The sequence below is a fragment of the Nansenia antarctica genome, assembly GCF_963989245.1.
Source record: "Nansenia antarctica genome assembly, chromosome: 7".
NCBI classification, from domain to species: Eukaryota; Metazoa; Chordata; class Actinopteri; order Argentiniformes; family Microstomatidae; genus Nansenia; species Nansenia antarctica.
In genome coordinates this window covers 59,216,404-59,225,358 of record NC_137677.1, presented here as the reverse complement: position 1 = coordinate 59,225,358, position 8,955 = coordinate 59,216,404, and positions in this window count along the sequence as shown.

Genomic DNA, 8,955 nt, shown 5'->3' with positions numbered 1-8,955 from the left:
AATTCTGTGGTTTTGAAAGTTGAAATTGGCCCATGCCCTCTCCTAAACTGCCTTTAGCCTAATTTCTTATTGGACGCCTATAAAGCCAAACCAAGGCCAATGAAATTGTAGTGAACAGAGATTGGAAAGCACCCGCTCTTCCTCATTCCCCCATTGTGACCATATTAAGAAAGAAAATGCGAACAAAACAATCCTTCAGACCTGATGGTGTCTCTACCATTCCTTAGCAATGATACCGTCTCTTGTTAAGCTTCTCCAGACATGGCGACATCACCGCTGTTATGACTAAATATGGTGAACTTTGTTGAAGCAACGTTGTGACGGTGCCTTCATCTGTTCCCCTGCCAGTGGAAAGGAAGTGCGGAGACGAGGCAGAGGGTAATTGTTATCTTGTGAGACGAGCTAATCCACCTGCTGCTGTTGCTGCCAGAACCTTAGAATTCAAGTGATTATCTAAACGCCCACCACCAGCATTCTAGAAGACCCCATGGATTCATACTCCTACATTCCATTCCATTTCCGATTCCTTTGTAATATGCGAGAATTTGTTGTTCTTATTTTTACTGATTTAATTCATCAAACCTGGCTTTAAATTGAATAATACCTCCCTTTTCTTATTTTTGTCGCATACATTTGCTGCATTGCATTTGTATTCATGCCCACAGCCAGTTGAATGTCTGAGTGCACACGCAAAATACTGTATGTAAACTGTTTTATCAGGTGATTTCAGAATTGTTCCTATTATTCTTTCATCTTATTTGAAGCCACGGTCTTGTTATAATTCACAACACTTCTCTGCTCTCAATGGGTTGACAAGAAATGTCACACAACAACTTCAAATGTAGCCTCCAAAACTTTTGGGAGTTTAAACTGGGAGAGAGAGAAATACTACAAAATGCACTGCTGACATGGATGATTGAGAAGCACATTTTTATTCTTACCCAAATAAATTATTTGGGCTCCTACAGTACCTCACCGAAATTAGCATCTGTCCAAAACTACTCCCATCAATAGCCACTCGGCCTAAGCCAAATCCTGCCTCCTCCTCTCTCACAGAATAGATTCAAGATTATACGGAGCAAAGCTTAGTCTCTCATATTTTACTGGTGAGGCACGGAATATGTCAGCTTTCAATGTCATGCTTGACAGAATACTGCACTGCACCATTTTTTGACATTATTTAAATGAATTAATGGCATTACGCCACAGGTACTGGTGGGGTAGAAAGCTGTTCTATTTTTGTTTCCTTCCAATCAGGAGTTTTAAAGCTCCTCGTTCTTCACTACCACAAATGAATAAGAGTCCAATCAAGGTTTCCTCTCTCTGCTCTGGTATATAATCGTTTATTTACCTTAGTTTAGCATCGCCGCCACAGCATACTATCCTTAGAAGTGACTCTGAACAAATTATGACCATCAAGTAAACACCTGAAACAGGATTTGGTTTCTGGGAGCCTGAAAAACCAGGCGCGTAATCCCTGCAGGCCTCGCTCCTGCCCCGCTAAATATACACAACAGAGAACACAACTAGAATGAGATCAAGAGATCATAGGGATGATTTAGAATCCGAAAATTGGGTGTCTCTGATGCTTCTTAGTTTTCACCATCTCTGAGTTGACCTTTAACCTATAGCCACTATGTTTCTAAGAAAAGAAGATCTGTATTTATCACACGTGTTCCGTCATACATTTTTCTTATCCATGATGTGAATATGAAAACATCCTTTCATCATTCTGCCTTATTCTGAGATGTAGAAACATACACATACTCTCCAAGGTCCATGTCCAAGGAGGCTTTGGGGAGGCTGGTGGAGGTAGAAATCGGGGGATGGGCTCATTGTAATGCATGGAATGAGAAATGGTATCAAACACGTGTGTGTGTGTGTGTGTGTGTGTTTCAAGTTTCAAGTTTCATGTTTATTGTTACGTCAAGTGTAACAGAGTAAAATTCGTGTGGTTTGTACCGGAAATTAGTGTGGTTTACACCGGAAGTCGCGTTAACTCGTCAAATTATATTGGCATATAATTCATGATGAAATATATTTCCACATCCTCACAGTTTTTTCCCCCGAATAATATCAAGCAACTTCGGATAGAATCTGTATCCGTTTAAATCTCATTATTCGTGCTATCCGAATACCGTATTCGTATTCGGTTACATCCCTACAATCAATATACTCTCGGTTGGGCCTCTGTAGAAGGCCTGCAGGGTCTTCGACCCCATGCCAAACTTTTTTAACCGCCTGAGGTGAAAGAAGCGCTGCTGTGCTTTGCTGTGCCTTTTCTTGTGTGTGTGTGTGTGTGTGTGTGTGTGTGTGTGTGTGTGTGTGTGTGTATGTGTGTGTGTGTGTGTGTGTGTGTGTGTGTGTGTGATACCATTCCTTATTCCATTCCAGGCGTTACAATGAGCCTGTCTTGTGATTCCCCCACCTTCATCAGCCTCCCTTGGTTTTGGACAATAACACAGATAGATAGACTACGTTAGGCTTTCTACAGTACATGGAGACTAGGGTTTTGTTGGGTTCTATATCTATTGAGTTTAGGCTAGGATTCCGGCTCCTAGACAATAAGCTCTAAATGTTTTGGTGTGATATATATTCGAGGCCCTCTGGCTAAAGAGTATAGCTGTTGGAGCTAAATTGATTTATTTCCCTCTAACTTCGCCATCAATCCTAGCTTTCTGGGGGGTGCTGTATTCTGTAGTGGGAACCAACCGAGCAGGGACGGCCCTTTACTAGGTGTTACCCTCCATTTGGCTCCCCGGGGCCCCCTGGTCATGGATAGCTTCACAGCCAGGCTCGGCTGGTTAGCATCTGCACCTCCACACTCCCCTCCTCAATGAGACTCATCCATCTACTGAGTTGCCCACTGCAGAACAGGGGGGGGGAGTACTTACAGTGGAGGATTTGTTGGAGTGCAATTGAATTGGAAAGAAATAGCTCTTGCTCGAAATGACTGATCACACAAGTGTTTCACACCAAGTCTACTATACCTTCACATGTTATTAGTATTTTTTTTAATGAATAATAAACCAGTATTGTGTCTGAACCAGTGGCTTTCCTCTATTTCCTCCTATAGCATAGGCATGTTCGGGGACTTGTCCTTGCAGTTCCAAGCCAGAATCAGAATCTAGTTTATTGTTACATCCCATTATACCTTATAAGTATAAGAGAGTAGGCTTAGGCTTCGGTTCCTCGACGTTGCAACAACAAGAGAATATGGCAATAGTTATTACAAAATGAATAATACAAGAGACAATAGAGTGGTATAATAATAGAAATAATAAGTAATAGGAATAGCATGTACTGTATATAGCCCTGAGGTTGCAGTAGATGACAGCAGGTAAGGTATCAGATACAGAGTATATACGTATATAGGTATATACAGATGGATTATGCTGTGCTGTGTACTTGAACGTAGGTATACATAAGGGTCAAGTGGAGGACAGGTGTGATACAACGGTATTCACAGGTGGATTATGTGTGTGAGTAAATGGACTGCACTTATATAGCGCCTTATTCCAAAGCGCTTTACAATGGCCTCTCATTCACACACCAATGGCAGCAAGCTACCATGCAAGACGCCAGCTCGCTCATTGGGAGCAATTTGGGGTTCAGTGCCTCGACACGTGGTCAGCCGGGGATCGAACCGCCGACCTTGCGATCATCATCAGATGGCAGCTCTACCTCCTGAGCCACATGTCATGGCAGCATTTAAGGTCACATTGAGCTTTCAGTCATAACAGCAGGGGCTCAAATCTGCATCATGCTCAACCTCATGCCATGGAAATGACTCTGCTGTCCAGAATACCATGTGCTAATATAAAAAGCTATGCCCTTGCCCTCCTCACTCCCCCCTCAATCACTATGGGCAGCAGATGGGACAAAGCCTCACATTGAATTGCATTTTCTAGACCGCAGGTGGGAATTGTGGAAAGACGAGAGGAGAGGGAGTGATTCCCCCTATGGCCACCCTGTCCATCTGGTTTCACTGGGTTCTGTCTCTGCTAATCGTCATATACGTTTTTTTTTTAATCATGTATTTTTTTATTACAACATTGTCAAGACAATAGACAATACAATATAGACAATACAACAATTTGCTGAATACATTTTGAATGTCAGTTATCCCACTACCCCCATCCCTATCCCCCCACCCCTCTCTCCACCTCTCTCCCCTCCACCGCCAACCTACAGAATAATACAGACATGTAACAGACAGGTATAGCAAGTGTAGCATCCCTATTTAGCCAGAAGATCTTTTAATATGAAATCTAACCAGGTTTTCCATTTTCTTAAATGCTATCTGTGATGTATTTTCGCACAAAAGATGGAATAAACATGGTTGTTTGGGTTAAAGGGACATGTTGACCTAGAAATAAAAACACTGTTTATACTAAACATGGTGTGATGTCAGACTGGGGTCATGTAAAAGCTAGGGGGACCTGCCAGGTCAAGGGGTCAGGAGGTCATGTAATCCTCAAAGCCCACTGGGCATTCACCTATAGGTTACTTTATTCACTGCATTGACAAGAGTATGTTTATCCCCTGCCTCCATGAAATCATTATACAGATTATGTTTTATTCTCGGTAGGCACACACAGTAAAAACGTGAAAAATATATGACCATATGATTACAGTGATATTACTCACTTAATTTGTTAAACAAATGCTTGTCATAAGCTTTCTCATTCCTAACTCACACGCACACACACACACACACACACACACACACACACACACACGCACGCACGCACACACACACACACACACACACACACACACACACACACACACACACACACACACACACACACACACACCAGGCGCAGTGTTGCGGACGTGTCAGCGGATAGGAAGCCAAACTAAACTGCCTGATAGGAGATTTTGGCAGGGTGGATAGCTAGTGGTAAATAAATCACTCATCGGGCTGTTTAAATAGAACCTTCCAGATCCAGCCTCATGACCTTGCTGCTTCCACCACTGGCTGGGCTCTGGAGGGTTCCTTTATTACTCCACACACATCCCATTGATTTTTCCCATAGTCATTACATTTTCATATCAAAAAATATTGAGTTCAAGTCCTTTGAAAATAGTACCACTAATCCATACATACGTACATCATGGTGAATATGCCCTGCTGTGTTAATGACCTTACATTTTACCGTAATGAAAAAGTGAGGACTGATGTTATTAACTGTTACTCCCATTGCCCTCATGCTAATAAATTAATAACTAATATACATTATTGATATTCAAAATGATCCCTAGTTTCACAATTTTTCATTGAGGTAAAAAGAAAAAAAGCCAACTTTCGTTCAGGACAACCAACAAACCCTGGTCAGAGGACCTGAGAGACCTACTGGGGCTGTAAGGACGCAGTAATGGGGCTTCTCCACCAGGGTCCCAGGTTAGTGCAGTACCAGAGGTCACAGAGGTATGCAGGTGCCTGACCATGAAGGGCTCTGTAAGTGATGACCAGAACCTTAAATTGAATTCTAAATTTGATGGGGAGCCAGTGTAGGGAAGCTAAGATGAGAGTAATATGACATGACTTTCTGGACCTAGTCAACAGCCTTGCAGCTGCATGTTGGACCATTTGTAGCCGGCCCAGGGTACGTGTCAGTGACCTGATGTGATGGTCAAAGTGCATTTGCTGGTCAAAAATAACACCAAGGTTTCTGAGCTTGGACCTCACTGTTGTTGAGAGGGTCCCCATGCATGTAGCAATTTTGACCTCTTTGAATTGGCTAATGATCATTCCTATAAAATGTTTTACATTTACATTACATTTACATTTTTGCCATTTAACAGACACCTTATTCCAAAGCGACTTACAACAAATACATTTGACTAAGTAAGTGAATCATCTATCCACCAGTCACAGCAGGAAAAAGTAATCTATGCTCAGGCCAGAAGCCATTGGCAGTCGTCGTGCTAGAAGAAGGATTTTCTTTTTTTTAAATCACCAGTAACCACACAATGTAACTGCACACAAAAACAAGGCTAGGCCTCCATACCAAAGGTCACATGAGGCCTTACATGCTGGTGTTGCACAACAACTGAACCGCTCTGCCTTTATTGAGTTAGTGACCTTCACCCAAGTACAGGAAAAGGCAGCTGTAATTCTAAAGGCTAGGTGGGCCAGGGAGGAAGGAAGAGAGAAACCCTCAAGAGCAGAGCAGAGCTTCTTTTGAACAGGAAGGAAACAGCCACGGCTCACCTCTCCCGGGCCCGGAGCTCCCTCCAGCACAAGCGCAGGCAACAGCACAGCAGTCGCCGTGGTTACTCACTGAGCACAGGAAATTCCCAATCCCGGTACGAGAGGCAGGTTGCACATGAATGCCTGAATGTTCCATGGTCGCCCCCATAGAAACATGCCAGAGAGATCACATCATATGAATCAGTCATGTTCTGTAAGCCCTACTATTCATCTTCTCCTTGGGGCTTTTCAAACATCTACAAATTCCCTTCCAACCAGGGTGATAGGCAGTTCAAATATTGACCAAATCAGTCAAATCACCATCATTGTTGATATTAGGGCCATATGCGTATAAAGGTGTGGTGCTGTAGGCTCTGCTGACCTAAGATGTGACTGTGGAGCCATTTTGGTCACACATTCCAGGAAGGCTGAGTCAGATGGGCTGGTGGAATCGGAGAGATGACGTCACCAAACGGACCCAGCCCAAGATGACAGACCAGACTGTTTAATCCACCCATATACATCCTGGCCTGCTGGTCTCCTGCTGTAACATGCCTCTGATGTAATGAGGCCAACTGGACTTCACCACCTGGGTGACAAATCATCACACACACACACACACACACACACACACACACACACGTTTCCCTGCCAACCCATTTGCTGGGACGGAGACCGTTAGCTGGCAGTCCTTTAATGGGGGGTTACCGGCAGATTGTGAATCGTGCCGGGGAAGACTGTGAGCCCATTTAAGCCTGCTGGTTGTGTTTAATTTGCCACACACAGGGCTGGAAACGCCTCACCACAAACTCCCAAACCTCTGGAGAGCTGAGCCACAGATGTTCACACCTCCTCTTCTCTCCCCTCCTCTCTTCTCTCCCCTCCCCTCTTCTCTCCCCTCCTCTCTTCTCTCCCCTCCCCTCTTCTCTCCCCTCCTCCTATAAGACCGACCCTTTTAATACCCTACCCTCCTTCCCAGATCTGCGCCTCTCGCTTACTATTCCCTTGTCTTGTTCTTGATCCGTGCTGTGGCTTTGTCTCTATCCCGATCTCTCTTCTCCTTAACCCTTTCTCTCCTCCTTTCCCAATCTTTTCCCCCTCCCCCAGTCACTCTCTCTCTCTCTGAGGCGTAATCTCACTGTGTGTGTGTGTGTGTGTGTGTGTGTATCTCCCCCTCTCTCTCTCTCTCTCTCTCTCTCTCTCACTCTCTGTGCGTGTGTGAGCACAGTGCCTGCAGACAGACAGATTCTCAAATCTCTGGCTCCATCGCTGTGACAGCCCTAGCAGGACCCTGTGGCACACCAGCCTGTCTCCACGGAGGCTGACTACTGGCCGCCAGGACTGGCAAGATGTTAAATGCTGGCTGAACCTGCGGCTGTGGCCTCTAAGCTGTTCCAACACATGGGAGTGTAATTGAGAAACCGTATTAAGAGGTGTGAAAATAACATGCTGCAAAGTTAATGCAGTTTAACACAACCACATAACATAGACCTGGGTTAGAGTAATGATATGGCTACTGCAGTTGTCTGGGAAGCAGAGTGAGTTCCCCCTGAGGTGGTTCATGTAACATTGGACAGTAGCTTAAAGAGCACTGGGAATGGAGTCAGCCCTTATCAACTCAACCTTGCTCTGTCCACGGGTGGATTTCAAGGTGAGCTCTTGTTGGGAAAATAAATGAAAAGGGAGATCAAGAAATAGCGTCCGATAAATGATTCATTTTAGAGGTTATGCACTAAAATGTATCCAATCCACGATATCATTACACTATTTCAACCTGATTTTTCAACACACTATTGGAGGAAATTGGAATATTTGTAAAAAATAAATACAAATAGGTGGACTTTTGACTTTCGATTCTGCTCCTCTTTCTGAGACAAAGGGAAGAAGATGACAGCATCTGTCTGTTACACCTTGTCCATGTGATGCCTGTCTACAACGGGCTGGGGGGTAGGGGGACACTACTGCATGCTGTCAAGAGCAATTAGGCCTAGATATCACTTTGAACTGGTTGGGGGCTGTCTTGGGGGGGGGGGGATGGGCACAACATATAGTGCTTTTGTTTCAGAGGGTCAATCCATCTATGCCTCGTCACACTAATATAGATGGACTGGTTTAGCCAAATAAAAAATCAATCACAAACAATGAGGTGCATTGCAGTGCAATGGATCATGTTTCTCCGCCATTTTCACCCAGTAGTTTTCAATGTTGATTTCAGGGTGAATGTTTTTTTATTCCTTCTCAGCATCCTTACCACCTCTACATCTGCATCTCTACATCCCTCTCTGTATCCCCTGTTTACAACAATCAGCATATTCAAAAAACTGACAGTGTGTGATGTCACATGGTGAACATCATTAGCAGCATTCAACTCCATTAGTGGCTCATTATTTGAGTGGTGGAGGGTAGGTAGTAAATGTCGGCTGGCCCTGGGCGAGAGTGTGCAAACGAAGTGCTTTTTTTCTTCACGCAAAGCGGGGATCCTCTCACTCATTTGGGGCCTCATTATGCGGTTTACCATGACGGACAGCTGGAGGGCAAAGTCAGGGAACTCGTCGTGTCTCACTGTAAGTGTTCTTTTCTGTGATACAGTAGAGTACTGCAGGAGGACACACTGACCTGGTCCTCTCCTGACTGCAGGTGAGAGACAGCTGCAGATGCTGGCTAGGGGAGCCGGTCATCTATCATATTCATCTCTACACACGCACACACACACACACACACACATCCACACACAGACACACACACACGGACATGGA